Source organism: Nicotiana attenuata, unplaced genomic scaffold (assembly GCF_001879085.1).
Source record: "Nicotiana attenuata strain UT unplaced genomic scaffold, NIATTr2, whole genome shotgun sequence".
Lineage (NCBI taxonomy): Eukaryota > Viridiplantae > Streptophyta > Magnoliopsida > Solanales > Solanaceae > Nicotiana > Nicotiana attenuata.
In genome coordinates, this window is record NW_017678344.1 from 1 (window position 1) to 22,479 (window position 22,479).

General features: G+C 37.7%; 1 long non-coding RNA gene across 1 annotated transcript; it reads right to left on the reverse strand.

Annotated features, from left to right (window-relative positions):
• Positions 1 to 4,243: 4,243 nt before the first annotated feature.
• Positions 4,244 to 8,149, reverse strand: LOC109221599. The gene is made up of 2 exons (XR_002067289.1): positions 8,016 to 8,149; positions 4,244 to 4,944 (listed from the first exon to the last, which is right to left on the reverse strand). It is a non-coding gene; the product is annotated as an uncharacterized LOC109221599 (long non-coding RNA).
• Positions 8,150 to 22,479: the final 14,330 nt, after the last annotated feature.

Genomic DNA, 22,479 nt, shown 5'->3' on the forward strand with positions numbered 1-22,479 from the left:
ATGCACGCGCATGGACGCGCCATGTGCGGCATTAGTGGGGAATTTCTAGTGTGCTCAACAATTGAAGATGCATCCACATTTTACACAGTCGCGCGCACCACGCACCGCGGCAGTGCATTTTTGTCAGAGTTTACTTTTTGCTTGATTTTTGATATCCAGATGTGGTCCTTGACCCCCAAACACGATCCCAGCTTAATCGTTTGGGCTTTTACTCAGACTTCAAAGCTCCAAATAGCTCGAATTAGCTCCATAACATCTACATCACTCGGAATCACTTCTACAAGGCATAGAACATACAATTAGTACAAAACATTAGCGATTAAAGCTCAACACAAAAAAGTGCAGTGAATTAGAGTGTAATAAGTGACTAAAACACGAAATGATAGCCTACCATCATCTACCAGAATATACGATACTACTAGCACATCTGTCTGGAATAGGAAATAGACAGAATACAATAAATGGATAGATCAGGGACTTCGTGTGCTGCGGAGCATAACGTAGAGAGCAACTCACCACAAAGTATCCTTAGCAATTGCGCCTACGCGCCCAAATGATAACCGAATGTACCTGTCTCAGTACCTGCATGATTAGTGCAGGAGGGTAGTATGAGTACGTAAATCAATGCGTACCCAGTAAATTTCTAGCCTAACCCTGAAGAAGTAGTGGCGATGGGTCGACATCGACACTCACTAGTGATCCAAAAAATCAAGTAAAGTAAAAGTAGATAGGTATGAAGCATGACAAGTAAAACAGTAAAAACATAAATGGGTACATAATACGATCCTCATTTGAGGAGCAAACACGAAGTCCTCAAATATCGGATACTTCCTCAAATAGAATACATAATGGTCAACATCAAATAAAATATCACATCGTGAGTCAGGAAAACTCATAGATACACTGACTCCCTATCAAATATTACGCACGATTTTGCAAGGCGAACAACCTGATCCCATAATAATCGTGTACACTGCCGAGGTTGAACGTCCCGAACCATAGATGCATCTCATAATACTACTGAAGTCATATGGCCCGATCCATAATAGTACTGCTGATGCATTTAGCCCGAACCCATAGAAATAGTGAAACTTGACGGGTCACTGGCCCCACTCACGAATATATGTGTGAGTTATTAAATTTAAGAAACTTTCGGACAAATTCGTACAACACAGAAGAAATCTGTACAAGAAAAGTATAATTTCTACTTCTAATCAAGTAGTTCGCCAGGTATCTAAAATAGAAAGTCCGATACTTTTCGCAAGTCTAGTCTCACGAAAAAATATAAATTAAAGCATTTAAACAAGCAAGAATAACTCAAAATATTAAAATATAAAGCATGGCGTGAGTCTTAGTCTACCCGAACCAAAGCAGGAATTTTAGCATACGGACGGACACTCGTCACCTCATACGTGCATAGATCCCACAACATGTAACACATAACAAATATAACACCTACGGGCCCATCACAAGATTATACAGAAGTCTTACCTCGCTCTGAAATCCGATAACCGGCTCCAACGTCTCTCTAACACCTCAAAGCGATGTCAAACGATCCAAAACTAGTCAAACAACGTGCAAACCAATCTAAATATACCCAAAGACTCGTAATTTAACAATTAGAAATAATTCCCAACTCCACACGAAAAGTCAACAAAGTCAACCCCTAGGCTCACGCGCCCGAATTCTAAAAATTCTCGAAGATAAATATTACCCATAGCACCACGAACTCGAATATATAATTTATTCACAATTTCATGTCCAATTTCGTGGTCAAAATTCAAACAAGTTTTCTTCCAAAATCCCGCATTTTCTATCAATTTTCATGTTTAAATCCATATAAAAATTAATGTATTTAACTCACAACAAGTGAGAATCACTTACCTCATGATAGATGATGAAAATGGCTCTTCATAATCGCCTCAAATCGCCTCAACAAGAGAGAAATTAAAATAAATGAGCTCACCTCCGAGCTCATTGTTATAAGCCTCTGCTGGGCCCTTCATCGTGTTCTTGAAGGCCTACTTGCCCCACAACTTCACGTTCGCGAGCAAACCATCGCGTTTGCGAGCAAACCGTCATGTTCGCGATGACTAAATTCCCCCCAGCATCAATCCCCTCCTTCGCGTTCGCGGTCCTCAAGTCGTGTTTGCGGAGGCTTAAGTTGCCTTCCTCAAGATTTCCTCCTACACAATCACGACGTGCTCTTCGCGATCGTGAAAGCCAACGGATCCCCCTAGCCTAGACCTCAAAACCTTCGCGTTCGCAAAGGAGAGCCAGATCCTCCCTCATGTTCGCGGAGCCATCTTCGTGTCCGCAAAAGGCAACCAGCTGCCCCATCCAAAATCCTTCTTCGTGTTTATGAATCCCCTGTCGCGTTCGCATAGAACAAATTCCTAGCATCCAAAATCCTTAGTTGCGAACGCGTGCTTTCCACCGCGTTCGCGAAGAACAACACCATAAACAAGCACCATCAAAACACCCAAAACTTGGTCCGAAACCATCACAAAGCATACCCGAGGCCCTCGGGGCCCCATCTAATCATACAATCCAGTCTCAATACCTTACCCAAACTTTTTCAAAGGCTCAAAATGCCGCCAATAACATCAAAACCACGAATCGACGATCAAGACATTTGCTTAACTTCATCGAACGCGTTCGAATCGTACTTAGACATTCTGGACCACGACCAAATTTCACACACAAGTTACAATCAATAAAACAAACCTATCCAAGGTCTCAAAACACCACTCAGAGTCCGATAACACCAAAATCCACTCCAATTCAAACTTAGCCGATTTTAAAACCTTTATAATACAAACTTCTGATATTTAGCGCCAAAATGCTCCCTTACCATCCGATACTCAACCCGAACATACGCCCAAGTACGAAAGCATATTGCTAACCTATAGAAACCTTCAAATCCCTGTTCTGAGGTCATTTACTCTAAAGACAAACCTTGGTCAACTTTTCCAACTTAAATCTTCTGATTGAGAATTATCCTTCTAAATCAACTCCGAATTTCCCAAAAATTCAAATCTGACTACACGTGCAAGTCATAATATGTATAGTGAAGCTACCCAAAGTCTCAAACCATCGAACGATATGCTAGAGCTCAAAACTACTGGTCGGATCGTTATAATTCACACTTCAAGAGGTAACTTGATTTATTTTCGTGTATCGTTATATCTATGCTAGTTGTTTAGATTACATATGATTGTAATACTGAAATTGCTTTCACTATATATATAATCCAATAGTGATGACTGAAATGGAGTAGTCGTGCAAGGGTGCTTTATACGGATAAGGATCCTTAACAAAGTAGTTGAGAAACGACAACACCGAATGTACTAGAAATGCAGTTGTAAAAAAGCGTGATCAAACCATAGCCCACCTAATTAAAAATAAGCACATAAGAAAAACTCTATAAGAAGAACACATAGAGGATAAATGGATTAATATGGTCGCCTGAGATGCATGGACATACTTTACATAAAATCAAATACACTTTTTTGTGTCTGCGATACTACGATGACTAAAGATACCAAAAATGGATGAGATATGTCTAAAATCACATTGAGCAAATTTCTCTCAAAAGATCTATAAACTCTTTGAATCAAATGGGACTTCTAGAAAATGGCTATTTTGCGATTGCAAAAACGGTCAGAAGTGGTCAGAAAATGCTAATTTCCGACTACATTCAGACCAAAAATTCGTCGCAAAATAGTTGGTCCGAAATATTTTGCGACCGAATCCGTCCCTAATTTGCGACTACAGCGGTCGGAAACTCAAAATAGAAAAATGACTAATAAATATGGTAAATTTTCCGACTGACGCGGTCGCAAACAATTTAAATTAAATTTTAATTTGATATTAACTTTCCCACTACTTCAGTCGCAAACGGTATACATAATTATAATTATTATGTAATTTTATTTGAGTTTTCCCACTATTGTGGTCGCAAATTTAATTTAAAAATATTTATTTATTTATGTTTGTGACTACCGTGGTCGCAAATCTAATTTAAAATTATTTATTTATTTATATTTCCGACTGCAGTAGTCGCTGATGTTCCTGAATCTGGAATATTTTGATGCATTTTGCGACTACTATGGTCGGAAAACTGGGAATTTTTTGTCAAATTCCAGCTTTTAAAGCAGTACCACCTGCCAATTCAAATATACAACAACCAATTAATCCACCATGCCAACCAATTATTCCACAATGCTAACCAATCAATCCGTCATTTCAACCAATCAATCCATAAAATGCAAAACATAAATATTTGTAACTAAAACATCCAAAAAAGAGTTAAACATTCTGGCACCATTCAATCTAGTCTAAAACATTACAATCATAGTCAAGTGTAAATATTACCAAGTCTAAACATCAAACTACAACAAATAATAATGTCTCAAACATCATAACCACTACAAAAAAACTGGAATTAGCTACGAACGCCGTCGCTAATCTGTCGCTAAAACGCTCGTAGCTAGCGGAATTTCTTGATAATCGGTTGCTAATCCGTCGCTAAAACTTGATTTCTTAGTAGTGAACCATAACAAACTAAAACTCATTATCCCCGCCATCCTCGCTATTCAAAGGACCAAATGAACGTCCGCTCATAAATTTCTCCACTAGAATCTGCAATTTGTTAAAACTTGCGCGATCTTCTTTCTGTTCCTCCTTCAACTCTTCAACTTCTTTTCGTAATGCTTCCACCTCTTCGTGATCTTGCGAATAACTTGCATCGCCAGACAACAATGTCGTAGAATGACCTACGGAATATTGTGATTCAAGACCGTAGGTTCTACCTTTCTTTGCGCCACCAACCACCTGCGACCATATTGAAGCTACATCATTGAGTGACACTTGGGTTGAGCTACCATCCATGGAATCGGGTTGACTTTGACGCTATTCCTCAAAACGTCGCTGATAGGCTTCCTGAAATTAACATGACACAACCAAATCTTAGGCGTAAAATAAAGTAAATAGAGGAAGGAAAAAGGTATATATACAAGTCCACAGAAAAATTCACTAAGCTCAATACTAGTATGCTTGTCATCAAAATCTCTGGCATCCCTGTTTGAAAGCAAATTATTTCTCAAAATCTTAGAATTAGCACATGCAACAGTAAAACAAACACACAGCACAATGTCAGAATGGCAACAACAATGAAATAGAATGAGCATCGACCAGAGGCATCACCTCCAAGTAACATTTTAAACATCAATTGCTCAGCAAAACAGATCCATTATTGCAATTTATGGCTTGATATGAGTTTTATTTGACTGCAGCCATTAAATGATACAGTCTCAACAGTTTCTGAGCTGTAAAACAAACATGTACTGGTAAAAAAATTATTCAAAATTGGTAGTTGATTATGACAAAATCTCAGGAGAAACATCTAAAGTCTTAGAATATAGGGTACCCATCATCATTTTTGAAAAGGGTTAATAAGAATGTATGAACTTGGAACGAGGGCATAGGTTCAAGCAACCACCTAAATTTATTTTTACATAGCAAAAAACACCACAGAACAAGTCTTCAAATTGCAGTAATGTCTCATGTCTATGGATTTAAGATAACAAGTCTATGGCTTGAGAGCCAAAGCGAGTCCAAACTTGGCATTTAAAATGTAGTTTAAACTTATTATCTCATATGTTATATATAATGCTAAAAAGAAAACTAACTGAGAATCTGAATCAGTAATGTCTATATTCACATTTTGACCAAAGGATATGATTGTGCTTTCTAATATTGTCCCTTTGGCCTTTCCAAACACTTTAACCATTACCCTCAACAAGGCTATTGCCAAAAGACAAAAGTTAACAAACAGCCATATGCTAGTTCAAATTATTCAGATGTACATAATACTATCTAAGGAATGGAGTACTATATATAAATCATTATATTTCCAATCTTTCTTTGCTTGTTATATGCATGGATAGCTCTGACCAGTTTGCTGAACATCCTGCCTATTTCTACCACCTGCTGCTCATACATAAATATCAATCAGATTTTCACCCTATAAAAAAACCCACCATACACATCATGAAATTAACATCTAATTGTCATTGATTAACAACTCAATTATATGTCCAATTCTTCAAAGTCCTCGTTATCATAAAAGAAGTATGACCGTACACCCGAAGAATGATAAATAAATAAAAATAGAGAAAGAGAGGAAATGGAGCTAATAGGTAATTCAGCTGAATTCATTGCCTAAATTGGTTGAATACACAGATAAAAAGTCAAATGGCTAAAAGATACAGCTTTACTTGTAAAAGAAAAGCATAGCAATTCTGCTCCAAATTCCTAATTAAAGGGTAGTGCACCCTACAATTATTTTAGATTTATTTTTAAAATGATGCCAACTTCTTTACAGCTCAATTATTTTTAAAATGATGCCAACTTGTGCTAGGGAGGGGTCCCTTTATAGTAAAATTAAATCCATAACAAATAACCATAGTCATTAAACCTTGTCTTTCATAGAGGTTTAAACACAAACCTTGTGGTTCGGTCGCTTTAATCGTCTTTTAGAGATTCATTAACACCCTTAACTTCAAGTCATGTCAATCCATCATGATTTCTAAGCAAATATCAGAGTATAGCAATCAGCACGCCTAAAGGATATCAGATGAGCTTGCCACATAATATAACAGAGTAAAAGAGCAATGACGATATTGAATGTCAAAAGATCCATCACATTATAACTTGAAACAACTGCAGCTAAAAAATTGCAGAATCTGCATGGACCAAACAAAATGAAGCTTAACAAAATTCCAAAGATTTTAACTCATCTTACAGCTACTTGTCAAAGAAAGAGGGAAAAATATATGGGCAAAAGCAGGTCAGAGCTGAACTTTTTGACAGCAAACAGACTGAAATCAGGAGAACTTTTTTCACCAAATTAAGTTCAAAACTAATGAGCAAAGAAGTATAAGTCAACATCCAAAAAAGAGAGAACCCAAGAAATAACTCATGATAGCATTTCGTCCAACCTAATTTTCTCAATAATATTACACACTTATGTATCCAGAATAGCTCAACCAACTAGCTTGAAAAATAGCTAGTTCATAAAGCTGAGTGACCACTACTAATGACTCTTTTTTACCCTACAAACAATGTTAGATCACATTTGACACCTTGATAGAGCAGTAAATGCAGGTATACCTGCATATATCAAATAAGATACTTACTCAAAGCACACCAATCAGCTTCAAAATTTTCTATCTAAATTCAGACATTAGCTCTTCAAAATTTTTAAGTAAATTTATAAATTTAAAAATCACATACAAATATTGCGAGTCATAATCTCTTGTAATTCTATATGCTTAAAATCTATGCAAAATAGCAATTGAAGAAAAAAATGTTAGATTACTAATAGTTATGTTTTGAAAAAATCTTTAGAAGGAGCAATATTCTTTTCCCTATTTTCATATAAAATTGTCAACATGAATATAACTCGACAAAAGAAAGAACTTATTTAACCTAATAGAATTCGACCAAAACGAAATCAATAATATACCAAAGGCTAATAACGAGTATATGTCAAATATATTGACCACCAGTGTATGTCAATCCAGATCAATTATAACCATATGTTTTCTTTTTCTACTAGATACTTTAACATGAGTTTCAGAAACCATATGTATTCATGAGTTTAATAAGTACCTAACCATAGCAAAAGCAAAAAACAAACGTTATCATAAGTGTGCTTTATCGCCCTGTCCCCTTTGTGAAAAAAATTAAAATTAGTGTCAAGTAAACGAAACTAAGTGAATCATTACAATGAGGAGATTAGAGAATCTAGTTCAAAACGAGGCCAAATTTGAGACTATATACATATTCAGGATGCGTTCAGTGGGAAGATTAATATTGCTAAGTCCGACCGATTATGATCCTCCAATTTCAGATGAACGAACAGTAAGATGGAAAAATTAAACAGAAAAGGGAAAAAAAACTTACCTGTACGAGAAGAAAGAGAGAGAGCTGAGTGATTAGTGATTTACCTTTAAAAATTTGGGAAAATAGGGATCGGTCGAGCAGAGAGAGAGGGGTTATCGGTCGAGCAGAGAGAGAGATAGAGGAAATTGGGGAAATAGGGTTTGGGCGTGAAATATTAGATTAAGGTTACTGAATACCGTAGTGGCAAACCCGCTTAAAATTCTTTTATCATTTTAATTTTAATTTTGCAATTGACGCAGTTGCTTAGTGGGTCATCATAAACTTTTGACTTTTTAATGTCCGACCGAATCGGTCGCAAAAGCGAAGGCGGAAAATTGGCGCATTGTTTTTCCACTGCTTTTATCGGAATAATAATCGATTTTCTTTTGTAAAAATAAGTAATAAAAAGTCAATCATTTTCCGATTACTGCGGTCGCAAAAGCAGTCCCATTAGCGACTGCTTCATTTTCAGTCAGAAAATTCGGTCACAAAGTGATGTTTTTCTAGTAGTGATATAAAATGATTCATATGGAGATACTAAACATGTATGTTATTTTCTTCTAGTATTCAAGAATTTTTATTTTGAGGGTGTATATGATACATGGGCTCCTGGAGGGAGAGATGTAACAAAAATTACCAATTTGATTATTCACAAAAATCTCCTTTTGTAGGGGAAGAATGGACCGAAAGTGGAGGATTTAACATATATAAGCAAATGATGGGTTCTTTTTTTTAAGCAAATCCATTAGGCAGAATACCTAGGGCTAGTTTTATTAATAATAAAGGCACCACAAAGGAAAATTATAAGTAAGGGGGCAAAAAATACAGTAGTGTGGCATCCATTGCCTTGTCAAGATGATCATCCATATGCGCTTCCAATGTCTCATGAGGACAAAATCTTACGAGGGTGAATAATCTCATAGCCAACTGAGGTATCTCTCAAAGGCAAAAAGGAATGGCAATAACTACTAAGCTAGACCTTATCATACAATTTCTATTGAGGCATGAACAACCTAATATACTAGCAAGCATGTAAAAAATAAGAACTTGAAAGAACTAAGTATTGTATGATCATAATAGATAACATACTCTATGATGATATTACAAATGATGATGCTAATAAAATGGTAAAATAATACAAAAATAAAGCTAGTGTCAAGTCTCTTCTTCTTCAATCTTGTGAATTCTTCAACTTATAGCACCTTGACTTCTTCTTCAACTATCTTCAAAATATTATCAAACTTCATCATTTCTTCTTCGACCTATTGGATCTTGTGGAGGTGGTAGAGACTGCCCCTGGCTTTGCAACTCTCATCATGTCACTATCTCAATTCTTCTTGATTGTGTGTGCCTTCTTCTTCTTCTTTTCATATGCATATGATATAAATCTCCACTTCTAGCAGCCTCTGCCCGATAATGCTCTAACAACTCTTCTTCCTCTCCTTCTTCATAAATGTGAAACCCTAAGTTGCTCTCTTGTGGATGATTGGCAAGTTCTTGTGCAACCAAACCACCTGGTTCATGTCTCTTCGCAACTATTCATAATTCTTGAGGGTTGAAATTGAGCATTAGTGTTAAGCTTCTTACCAGAAAACTGCAGCTGATCTTGTGCATTCATCTTTGAACCAGCCAAATATGCAATTTTATGTGCTTTTGGACTCTCCAAAGCTTCCAAGAGTGCCCTATCATAGACTAAAATTTGCATAGCCTTACTTGAAGGCACAAAAGCAGGCCCATTGGTAACCTGATCTCACAATATAGCAGCACCACCTGGAGAATTCTTAGGAACAAAAATATGAACTTTTGAGTTAAGCTTACTTTTAACACTTATACATGGAGAGATTCTGTGGCATGGCATTGTTGGTGATCCAATTGAACGTAAGGATTCACCTTCAATTTTTTGATCATCAATAGCATTGATCTCATCTTCCTCAACTTGGTCAGCCCACAATTTGAGTTTTGGCAAGACAGTATCACCTACTCGATCCTTATGTTGATTCTCACCGATCACCTCCCTCAAAACTTGATCTTCCTCTTTTACCACATCATTGTCATTCTATGTGGACAGTAAAATCTGCCCATATTCACCACCATGCTCACCAAATGACTCCAAAGATTGGGAAGGCACTTCATGTGTCGAGGAGTTCAAAGTGACCAACATATTATTTGATCATAGGGTTCGCATTCATCACCATGGAAACCTGAGTTTACTTGATAATTTTTTCCACTTATGGACTAGAAAAATATAGCATAGGAATTTTTGCATGATGTATTGATCACCCATCAAAACCTCAACCAAGTTATTCTCTGAGGCATTTCATCGAACACCCAAATCATTGGCGAAAAGATCACACTGCCTTGGTCTTGTCTGCCACTGTTATTACATGGGATTATTTGCTGCATCAAATTAGAGTCATTTAAGGTGGTGAGTTTATACCAACACCTTCCTCATCTGCGAGTGCTTTAAAAATATTTGAACTGGTATTTGTCTTTGAGGAATTCTTCCTCAGTGAAACAACCTTCTTCCTAGCTGATTTTTTAGCTGCTATCATGCTCCAACTCTCACATTCTTTGTTTATGTCTCCACCCTTGACTTCAATATTCACACAAGCAGTTCTAACTTCAAGAGTTAAGCCCTTATCCAGCAGAGTCAAGCAGTGTGATGGTTAATTTTGAGGTCAACTATGCGGCCAATTATGCGATCGCATAATCGATATGCGGGCCGCATAGTCGTCGCATAATCCCCTTGGAATTTTTGCGAGGAGCAGTTCTGGGGTGCATTATGCGACCGCAGAACAGGTATGCGGACCGCATTCTTGTCACATACCCAGGCAGTTTGTTCAGATTTTTGGGAACATTTTTGCGGTCCATTCTGCGGGCCACATGTCAACTTTGCGATCGCATATGCGACCGCAGATCTGTGTCGGGGCTCCAGATTTCTAAATTTGAAACCCGACCCCCTGTCGTTATATCCTGTGCAATAGCTCATTTTGAGCCTATTTTCCTTTTAGAGTGAGAAAGAGGGTCTGAGAGGGGAGGTGCCTTTCATCAAAATTGCTCCACAAATCCTTGTTAAAATATTGAAGATAATCAAGTGAGGCACCTAAATCTTCATCCCAGGAGGTAAGACTTCATCACCTCAACTCTTAATTTTAAACATAGTTATAAGGGATCATTAGTGAGGTAATTCATGGGGATAAGGGTGACTACATTGCATGTATGTGTTCTTAGGAGATATGTGAAAATTATAAATAGAGAGGCAAGGGGAAAGGGCTAGTGTAATCTTGCATAAAAGGACCATAAGACCTTAATGAACGCTCAATGCTTGATAAAATGCTCAGGTGAGCTAAGATTACGATCTTTTCCTGATTATGGGTTCAATTGTGCTACATTGCTTAAATAGATTGAAGTGCAAAACATTCCGGAACAATATAGGATTAAGGGAAAGCTCAATTGAGGTATGTATGGCTAAAACCCCGTTTTTTAGAAATTGAGCTCCGTTGGTGTTGGTGTAAATACGGTAAGATTAACGCTGAATTGTTGTATTAATTGTTGTTTCACATGAATTTGGGGTTGCAACCTTATATGCGTGAAAGATGTGTCTCAATATGATCAATGTGCTATTCTTGATAACTTGAAAGGGTGCAAGGAATATGAATCATGTATTGAAATGCTCAGACCTTAAATTGAGATTGAAGCTGCATATGTTGTGCCATCTATGTGAAGTCTCATCTATGCTTACAATTTTATTTGCTCTTGTGTGCACATATTATCCTAAATTACAAATCTAACATTGAAATTGGGAATAATGTGAGATGTGGCCTAGTGCCAAATATATGACGTGATAGCTGTGGCCCCAAGTGCCTATGAAATGATTTATGGGAAACAAAGCTTGAAATGAGATGATTGATGAAAAAGGGAAACGCCTTGGTAAGGCGGCCTAGCCGATTGGGCCGAGATCGGACGCCATGCTACGCACATGGTGGTAATGTGTTTGTGATTGAAATGAATGTCTCAAATGAGGCAACCTAGCCGATCGGGTCGAGATCGGACTCCGCTCAAGATAGCGTTGGTAATGTGAACAATGATGAACAGTATGAAATGCCCAAAATAAAAGCTATGGAAACACGATGTGAAAATTGTGTGATTTTTTTATTTGATAATATTGTGGCCATTTAAAGTTTTCTTTGAGCTATACTTGTGATTGCCTTATTCTTGTATGAAAGTTCTTTCTAACTAGATGGTGTTTAGTTATACATACTAGCACTATTCCATGGTACTAATGTCCTTTTTGTCGGGGGCGCTACATTTTTAAATGAATGTAGGTGGCTCCATAGTGGACAGTACCGATCTCGCGTAGCGGAGTGTCCTCCTTTCGAAGTCTTGGTGAGCCCCCCTTTCTCCTTCAAGGGGTTATGTTGTACATCTTTGTTGTAGACTTCCACTTTTGAGGTATAGCCGGGGCCTTGTTGCCAGCATTGTCATAACTTGTCTTTTGTATCCATAGAGGCTCCATAGACGTTGGTGTGGGTTATGTATGGGTGTTGGATGGGTCTATGAACTATGTTGTAATTCTAAACTCATGTTTTCTCTAAATTGTAACTGTATGGGAATCTTGGAACCTAACTACGGTTTAAGGTTGTGATATAAAATGAACTATCAATGTTGAATGTGCAGCCCCTCCTATTGTCTAATTTAACGAAAGCCGGATTCCTTAATCATATTGAGTTGGGTAGGAAGTGTTTGATAAGACTTGCTCAGTTGGGTTCACTCGATTGAGCGCCGGTCGCGCCTCCCGAGGTTGGGGCGTGACACTAACCTTACTGTTACCATCTGCTACTTCATTCAAATTATCATGACCTGCACCTTACCTTCAAGTGTAATACCCACATGAGGATTAATCGTGTATGGATCTTTTCTATCCCTACTAACATCCTGCATCTGTAGCCAAAACTTGAGAAACCCTATCCAAAGTTGTTTTAGCTGGAACTTAGCATTAATCTCAGAAAAAGCTACTAATTTTAATGCCTTAATAGCGCATGATCCTTGACAAACAACATTTGCAACTGCTATATGCTGCATCAAATTTCCAGCATGCTCATGAACAGCCTCTGACGCTCTCAAACCTTGTGTAACAACTATAGTAGTAGGATTATTCAACTCAGCTGTAAAATTGCAGCAGAAGTGTTTTCTACTATCACTAAAGTATCATTTTTTTTGTCTTTAGGGTTAGTTTATTCTCAAGCTCTTCGATCACCCTCATTTAATCCACTTCTCTCATTAAAAAGTTGTCGCAAATCCCCACTGAATTTCTCCCCAACCATTTGTTCCTGACGACCCTCAACTTCTTCAATGTCAGCATCATCGTGAGTTTGTTTCAAGTGAAATCGACATGTGTTCTCATCATGGCCTTGGTGCTTACATCAATTGCAGTACAAAGGAAAAGTGGCATAAATACTTTCCTGAAATATTTCCAGAATTTTACCAGAAGTTTTATCCAAGCTCTGCAGCCTTACACGTTTTAGGTATTTATCAACTAGGTCTACGATCACCTTAACCCTAGTGGTGCTAGGTCTGAATTTAGTTTGCATTTCTTTATCAATGGCAATAGGTTTTCCAACTGCAAATGCAATTGACAACCACGAACGCTTTGCAAATAAATTTGATGACAAGTTTTGTCACGCCCCAACCTCGGGAGGCGCGACCGGCGCTCAACCGAATGAATCCGATTGAGCAAGCCTTCTTGGACATTTTCTACCCAACTTGTTATGATCAAGAAAACATGATTCCATTGATTACACAGTAGGAGATATCGCACATATATCATTTCTAGTTCATTTTATATTACATTCCTTACACCATAGTTAAATCCCCAAAATTTCATACAGTTTACAGTTTAGTAGAACAAGAGTTTAAAAGAAATACAACACCGTCCAGTGACCCATCCGATACCCGTACATAACCTACACAAACGTCTACGGAGCCTCTAAAGATAGAAAAGACAGTTATGATAATGCCGGCGACAAGGCCCCGGCTATACCTCAAAATGTGGTAACTGATACAAAAGATATACTGCGTGACCCCTGGGAGAAAGAGGGGCTCACCAAGACTGCTTAGAGGAGGGTGCACCGCTATCTGCGATCGGCACTGTCTGCAACGGAACCATCTACCTCCATTCAAAGATGTAGCGCCCCTGGCAAAAAGGGACGTTAGTACTGTCGAATAGTACTAGTATGTATAACTAAACTCGATCTCATTAGAAAGAACAATAATACAAGAAGAAGATAATCATAAGGATCAACATAAGCCTAAAACAACATCACAACATCAAATTAAGAATTACATAGCTTCCAAATAATTTCCATAGCCTTAAGTTGGGACATTTTAGTACTGTTACACCATCATCCACAATACCACCGCTTTCTTGCGCGGAGTCCGATCACGACCCGATCGGCTAGGTTGTCTCATTTGAGACACGTAACTCAATCACAATTTCAATCTCACTTTCCAGTTTTAATATCAGCACAGTACCACCATGTGTGCGGCATGGCGTCCGATCACGACCCGATCGGCTAGGCAGTCCCACCAAGACATTTCCATGTTTCATCAATCATCTCATTTCAAATTTATTGCACACATATCAATTCATCGGCACTTGGGGCCACAATTATTACATCAAACTTGGCACTAGGCCACATTTCAATATTAAACCTTTCAATTCAAGATAATAGGCACATAAAAGAGCAATTATAAGGCGTAAGCATAATTAGGATTTCACATGTTCGGCATAACAATCTTAATTCAAATTCGAGTTGAAGTCTACGCATTTTAGCACATGTTCAATATTTTTAACACCTTCTCAGTTGACAAGATAGCATAAGGAGAGCATTAGGATACATATTGTACATATATTCTTGCATCACAAGTTCATTTGAAATAGCAACCACTACATGAATCAATGTTCGGAACTTACAACATTTGCATGGACACCAAGGGGGTTCGATTTCTAAGAAGATAGGGTTTTAGCCATACATAACTCGATAGAGCTTTCCTTAAATTCTTACAATAATTCCAGAACCCTTAGCAACTTCGATCTATTTTATGAGCATTACAAATTGAACCATATATTAAAGAGATGATCAAGACTCTAGCTCTTTTGAGCACATTATCAAGCACTAAATGTGATTGTTGAAAGATTTAACCAACTCATACCCCATCTCTTACCATTTTAGCTCATAATCCTCCTACACTATTCCATTATACATGCATGCAAACAGATACAACCTTAAGCCCATGAACCCTTTTGTTAATTGCTCATTTTAGTAGGAATTTTCGAAATCAAAGGCTAGGGCACAGATTCTTACCTCTTAGGTTGAATGCTTAGGAAACTTTTCTTGAAAATCTTCAAGGATTGGGCAAGGATTGAAGAGTGAGTTAGTGAGGATCACTTTCTCCCTCTAGAACTCTTTCTCTCACTTTAAAGGCATCAGAAAATAGCTCAATATGGCTTAATGAGGTGTTTTTAACTGGATGGGATCGGGTTTTGATTGTGATTTGGGCAACATATGTAGATTTAGATGTTGGTGTCATGGGATGGGGAGAGAGCGAGGCAGCCATGGAAAGCCTCACATTGCCATATCTGTCGCCAATGAGAGAGAGAATAGAGCACTTTTTGGAATTTAGAGATTAGATTATGGTTTCATGTCTCATCTCTATAATATTTTGTTCTACCAAAATATTTTACAGTAACTTTGTTAACTAGTAATTAATTTCTGCATTTCGCTTTTTTGGGAGTGAGAGGCAAAAGAGCTCTCAAAAGTGATAAGTTATTTTCTTTCCTAAGGTAGGTTATGTAGGGCGACAACTATTCATATCACTACAAGAAATTCGCTATTTTCCGACTATCAAAATAGTCGGAAAGTAGTCGGAAAAGTAACTATTCCGACTACTTTTCGACTGATTTAGAGTAGTCGGAAGAAGATTGGTCGGAAAATATTTTCCGACTACTGTAGTCGGAAATTTCCGACTATAGTAGTCGGAAAGTATTTTCCACCAAAAATTAAAAAAGCAGCTATTTTCCGACTGAAGTAGTTAGAAAATAAGAAAAAATATTATTTATTTTAAAAAATATTTCCGACTACTGTAGTGGGGATTATACAAATAATAATTATTTATTAGTTATTTTATTGTGTTTTCCGACTACAGTAGTCGGAATCTGTATTATTCTGGCCTCATTTTCCGACTATTATAGTCGGAAAATCATTATGCTGGGGCACACTTTTCGACTACAGTAGTCGAAAAACTGGGTTGAAATTTGACAGCATGCTGCCATTTTATTAGCACATCACCTGTCAAATGCAAAATATTATGAACAACCAATTCAACAAGCCAATTCCAACTAAACAACCAACTCAACAAATCAATTTCAACTACACAATCAATTCCAACTAAACAATCTAATAATCAAACCAATCAATTCCAACATCAACAAACAAACATTCAAATCCCATAATGTCAAACCAAAACATTACTTAACATCGAAATATGTAATATAAAGTCTGAGTAGCTAATACATATCGACACTAATATAATAAAGTCTAAACATATATATACCACATCATTCAAATCTACCATAAAGTCTAAATATAAAATTTAAACATCCAAGAACAGTAATCAACCTTAAATCACTACTACACATCTGAATCAGACTCTTCATCATCATAAAAGTGGGGCATGTGTTTTTTCATGTATTTATCCATTCTAGCAATGTGAGCTTCGGCCGTCTCACATCGTTTCGACAACAACTCAATATTCTTTTGCATTGCTCCCATTTCTTCCTGATTAGGAGCATTCGAAACTAATGGCGATGGACGAAAAGAGGAAGGTCGTTGTACTCCAAGCCCGTAAACTCTTCCTTTGGATACACCACCTGCTACATCCGTCCATATTGAAGTCATAACATCGGGTGACGGTTGGATTGGGGTACCATCGTCAGAATCAGGCTGCATCTGACACCATTCATCCAAGCTTCTATGAAATCCATCCTGAAATAAAAGTAATAAGGATTATATAAATAAATCAATATCAAAGTGAAAATAGTGAATTATTAGCAAAAATTATCCCTTATCTTTGGGAGTAAATCTAATTTTGTCACTGAAGATTTAAAAGGCGAGAACAGAAGGCTAAATAAAGAACTGCAAGAACTGAAATCTCTGAAAATGGAAGCACCCTTTCGTGTTCAATTATCGGCTGCCACCCTTAGCATGTGCCCGTCGTGCGAGAGAACCTACGGCGGCGGCGGCGGCGACAACTTAGCGACCAAAATCTCTTTCTCAATCAGAGATCAAAAGCCTAACTTTTATGGTTCCTTCACAAATTCATCTGCAGCTTTGCTAAGCTAAAAGGATCTTAGTTAACATGAAGACTAGCTAATATAGGTTTATGTATCTATTAATTAGTTAAGTATACTGTCAAATCCTAAGCAATTAACATTTAGTTGTCGAGATAAACACCACAACCTTTCGAGCTTAGTGTATCTATAAACATCTCTAGTTAATTCACTGCTATGACAGATTTAGTTATGAAGCAAGATATACTGATGCTTATACTGTTATATACATGCATGTGTACAGTTCTTCGGTTGAATAAACTTTTCAAGTACAATCTCAGGTTCTAGGGTAAGTAATTGACATGGAACTAAAAAATCTGAGAAACTAACGTACAATAAAAAGGATGATTTGTTTACCTTTGTTTATTTAGTTTTGATAAAATTTACTATTAACCTGAAAGAGAGAACAGGTATAAAAAAGCTTGAGGTGCTTGGTCAAATACCAGAGAGATGTATAACGTTTCTTGAGCCATAAATCAGTACGGCAAAACAGGTAATTTGCATATACTGACATAGTGAGCAGAATCAGCAACCAACAAGGTACAGAGAGAGAGAGAGACTACCGGATATTAGGCAGTAGAACTAAAAGAGAAAGCCATCTTTCAGAATTTCATATAAACTAAAGACAACTCTAACACTTTCAGGAACATAAGAGTTACACTCATCTATTCATATAAACATGACTAGAGTTATGTCCGAACATAGTTCAAAGAGCACTACTTAACTCATCACAAGATTGATTGCAACTTTTCTATGTGTTTGATGTCGCACCACTTCCTAAAACTAGTAGTTTTGAATACATCTGCTTCTACATTTCTCAACTAATACGGAATAAGATTGTGCAACCATGTAAATGAATCAAGTTCCCACAGACATATCTCCAATAAAAGGAAATAGATATAGAGGAAATAAAAAACCACAAATAAAACTCATCCCCTAAAAGGTATACACTACACTAGTGCACCAACACTAACCTCAATTTGCTCCTATATTCAGTTGTGAACCAAATGGCAAAATTCATGCGGCAGAATTCACTAGCATTTTGTGCTCTAGTATGCAACATGGCCTTGTATATCCTCTCTTTTCACATACCCAGCATACATTATTTGTAATGAATCATACATTAGTCATTTAGAGTTCTTGAACACTGAAAAACTTCAATAAATTTTCATAACAATTTGAAATTGAAATGTAGGAACTCATCACATAAGTGAGAACCAATGAGTCACACAGTCTGGAATATTGGCAGCTAAAGTTCCACGTTCGCCGAATACCAACCATGAAATTAAATGTCAAAGATTCTTGTTTTAAGATTGCCTTCACATGTACTCTCTCAATGCCTCGAGCGAAAATTTAGGCAAGCTGATGTCCAGTTAACTTGGTTAACTAGAGATACTTTTTTGATAAGGAAACAAAGTACAATCCTATACACCCGGTAACTAGAGATACTATGTTAGAGTGTAGACCATAGTTACCATCCTCGACCCTTTTATTATCAGACTCGCAATTACCATCCTCCATCCTGTGATCCTACAATGGTGCAACATGATTGTGGTGGAAAAGCTTGTCTGTATCACAATGGTGCAACATGATTGTGGTGGAAAAGCTTGTCTGTGAACACATTCTTACACTCTCTTGAAGTAAACATTTTCTCAAGAAAAATACAATTTCCCGAGTATTTTGAATTAATCTTTTTAGAGACTTTGCACATATTAGAGCTAGTGATTTAATTTAGACTTTTTATAATATAAATTTACTAAGAATGATCAGTAATTCAGTGATCAATTAATGGTTCTTTTAAAAACCAGTTTCTTGATTCATACAGGAGAAACCATTTTGGAAGATGGACACAAAAGAGAAAATTGAAGCATGTGATAAAACTAAGAATGAAGGAAATGTACTATTCAAAGATGGCAAGTTTCAATGTGCCTCGAGGAAGTATGAGGATAAAATTAGATCTACTCCCGAAGATAAGGGATAATTTTGGCTAAAAACTCTGAAAATAGTCTTAAAGTTATGATCTTACATATTGTTCCGATGCACGTGTCTCAATCCATCCTTCCCTTGAACCGTCTTTCTTCTTTTTCTTATGTGTCTCCGCAAAGACCTCAGCATCAGACACTGGTCCCCCTTTTAACTTCTCCTGCAAATAAAATGTAATTTTTCTAGTGATGTCCAAATAAATGCCACATCTATTAAAACTCTTCTTCCTCAATACACCGATATAAAGTTCAAACTTGTTACGTTACTCGTGTCAAAGACACAGGACAGAATACACCTTCTCTCTTCTTTCTCTCTCTACACTTTGGCGTATTTCTTGTGAGCTTGGCAGCCATGGCTGCTGCGAGCTCTCCCCAGCCTTTGGCTGTGGGAGAGGCAACTCAAAACACTCAAGAAACAGCTCCTAACATGAAGCCAAAGCAATCTTACGCTGCCAAGATCAATTCAAATAAATCTGCCGCAGTTTCGTCAAAAATTGAATTGCGTCCAGTTCACATGGTTCATGGAGAACCAACTGTGGAATTCACCGTTGAAGAGGTGAATGCATTCACCATTGAAGAAGGATTGCACCAAGCTGTAATTCTTAAATTTTCATATGGAAAACCAGATATCCAACAGTTACGGCAGATCATACCAAAACAATTCGACATCAAAGGTTATTGCAACGTTGGACAGCTTGAGTATCGACACATCTTGGTAAGATTTTATTTGTTTGATGACTTTGTTCAATTTTTGTCAAGGACTACTGGTTATGTTAAGGCAAAGGGTGAAGAATTTTTCTTTAGATCATTCCCATGGACGTTAAGATTTAATCCGCGTGAAGAAACATCGAGAGCAGTTGTTTGGATTTCTATGCCTGATCTGCCTGCAAATTTTTTTGCAAAAAGGTCGCTAATGTCAATAGCTTCAGCAGTGGGAAAGCCTTTGGCAGTAGACAAAGCGACTCAGGACAGAACGCGACCGAGTACGGCTAGGGTGAAGGTACTGCTCGATTTATTGGCCAACCATCCTAAGAGAGTTAGGATTAACATTGTTGATCAAAGTTCTGGGAAAATAGTCGAGCATTATCAGGAGATAATATATGATAATCTTCCTAAATATTGTACATATTCTAAACATCAAGGGCTTGATGAAAGAGCATGCCGATGGAGGATCGAGAAAAATAAGGAAGATGAAGTTATCGTGGATAAAAGTGCAGGCCTGGGCAGTCTGGACAAGTTACAAGGTGATGCTAGGGAATATCTTAATGCAAAAAGGGGTGTGCAATTAAGAGAGGAAACAACAAAAAATAATTCTATAGTGCAGCATGTAATTCAAACAGAGGAAATAGCACAAATTGATTATGTGGATAATAATAAAGCTGTGAATCGTGTAGTTGAAGAAAACCAAGGAGGAGCTGCTTCCATGATTGATAAGGGTGCACCTAAACCTACTAAGGATGTTCCTGCTACAACAGCATTAACAAGGATTTTAAATGTTGTTAATCCAGTTGTGAAAGCTTATGACAAGCAGAATATGGAAAGAACTAGAACTGGTCATTATACAAAAATAATAAGTGATCCTAATGCTGATCGAGATGAGACTGCTGCACAAATAGGTAATGTAGAGGATGGTTTGGCAGAGGGAGATCGAGGAACAGCTGGTGTTGAGCAGATTTTACCTGTTCCATGTGATAATGCAGTACCTGGAAAACAATCAGCTATTGTGGTGTCAAACTTGGAAGATACTGTTCCATTGAATGTTAGAAGTAATCGACTTGTCGCTGCGGTTTCCACTGATGCCACTGGGATTGTTGATATGCAGGATGGTAAGGAACTTGATCCAGCTGCACCAGGGGTTGATGGAAAAGGGCAGAATATTTTGCAACAAACAGCTCCTACTGCTATTGCATTGAATTCTCCTGTTGATCGAGCTATATCTAGGAGTGTTAAACCTGCTGATGTGGTTGATCTTCTTGCATTGGAGTGCGAAGCTGCTACAACTTCTAAGTCTGTGAATATGAAAAATTCTAATGGAGGGGCAGGATATGGTGAAAAAGCTGTTAAATTTCCAGCTACTGTAGGGGCAAATCTGGAGGTTGCTATTGCATTGAATGCAAATGTAGATCGAGTTGCACCTAGCATTGGTAATATAAGTGTTGTTGCACCAGTTGAATCAGTAGAAAAATCAGCAAGTCTTAAGAAGGGGGATCAGGCTGCTGGTACACTGAATGCAGCTGGGAAATCTGATGAGCAGGGAATCACTACTGCTGCTCGGGATATGGATGTTGCAAGGGTTAATGCAGTGGAAGGAACTGGGCAGCTTCAGCAGATTATGGATGGCAGTACATTAGATTCAGCAGTTCTGGCAATCAAGAAAAATGCAGCAGTGGCAGGTATGGATAGAGCTGCAGGCATGGGCGGTAATTCTATGGTTAAAGGACCTGGGCATGTACTTGCAACAGTCTACAATACAAATGCAGGAGGCTGGTCAGTCGTGCATCGACAAAATGTATCTCCAAACAAAAGGAATGCTCCAGTTCACACAAGTCAGGTAAATACACCAAAGGAAGTTAGCACCTCTAACTCTTTTGGTGTTTTGGAGAGTAAACCAGTTGTGGATGATACTGGAAAGAGAGTGCAGCAGCTTGAACGTGAGGCAACACCAAAAATCAGTCATTCAAAAACACCACACGGTGTAAAACAGAATCAGAAATCAGAAGCTACAGTTGCTCCATTAAATGGCTCAAAAGACATGGTTCTTGTCGACGATTCAAAGGCTGTGGAAGTGACAGGAGCACTTGCAGTAGAGGAGGAGCTAATGCACAGTTCTAATATTCCAACATTGCATTTCCCCAGCCCTCATGTCGAACAAATTATAAAAGAGGCTCAGAATGCAATGATGATGCATACTAACATGGTTAAACAACCAATGGTGACCTTGAACACCTCAGTTTATGAGGTGCCATCACAGTCGTTGGAGTCTTGTCGTGAATATGGAGGTGAGTTGGTGTTGTCATCTGGGAATAACAAGGAAATTATAAAGGCAAATTTGAGGGAGATGGCAATCAAATCTAAGCTATGGGCAAACCAACGCGAGTATGATGATGAGGAAGATTATGGTGATGCGTATGGTGGGTATTCGAGTGAGGATGATGATCA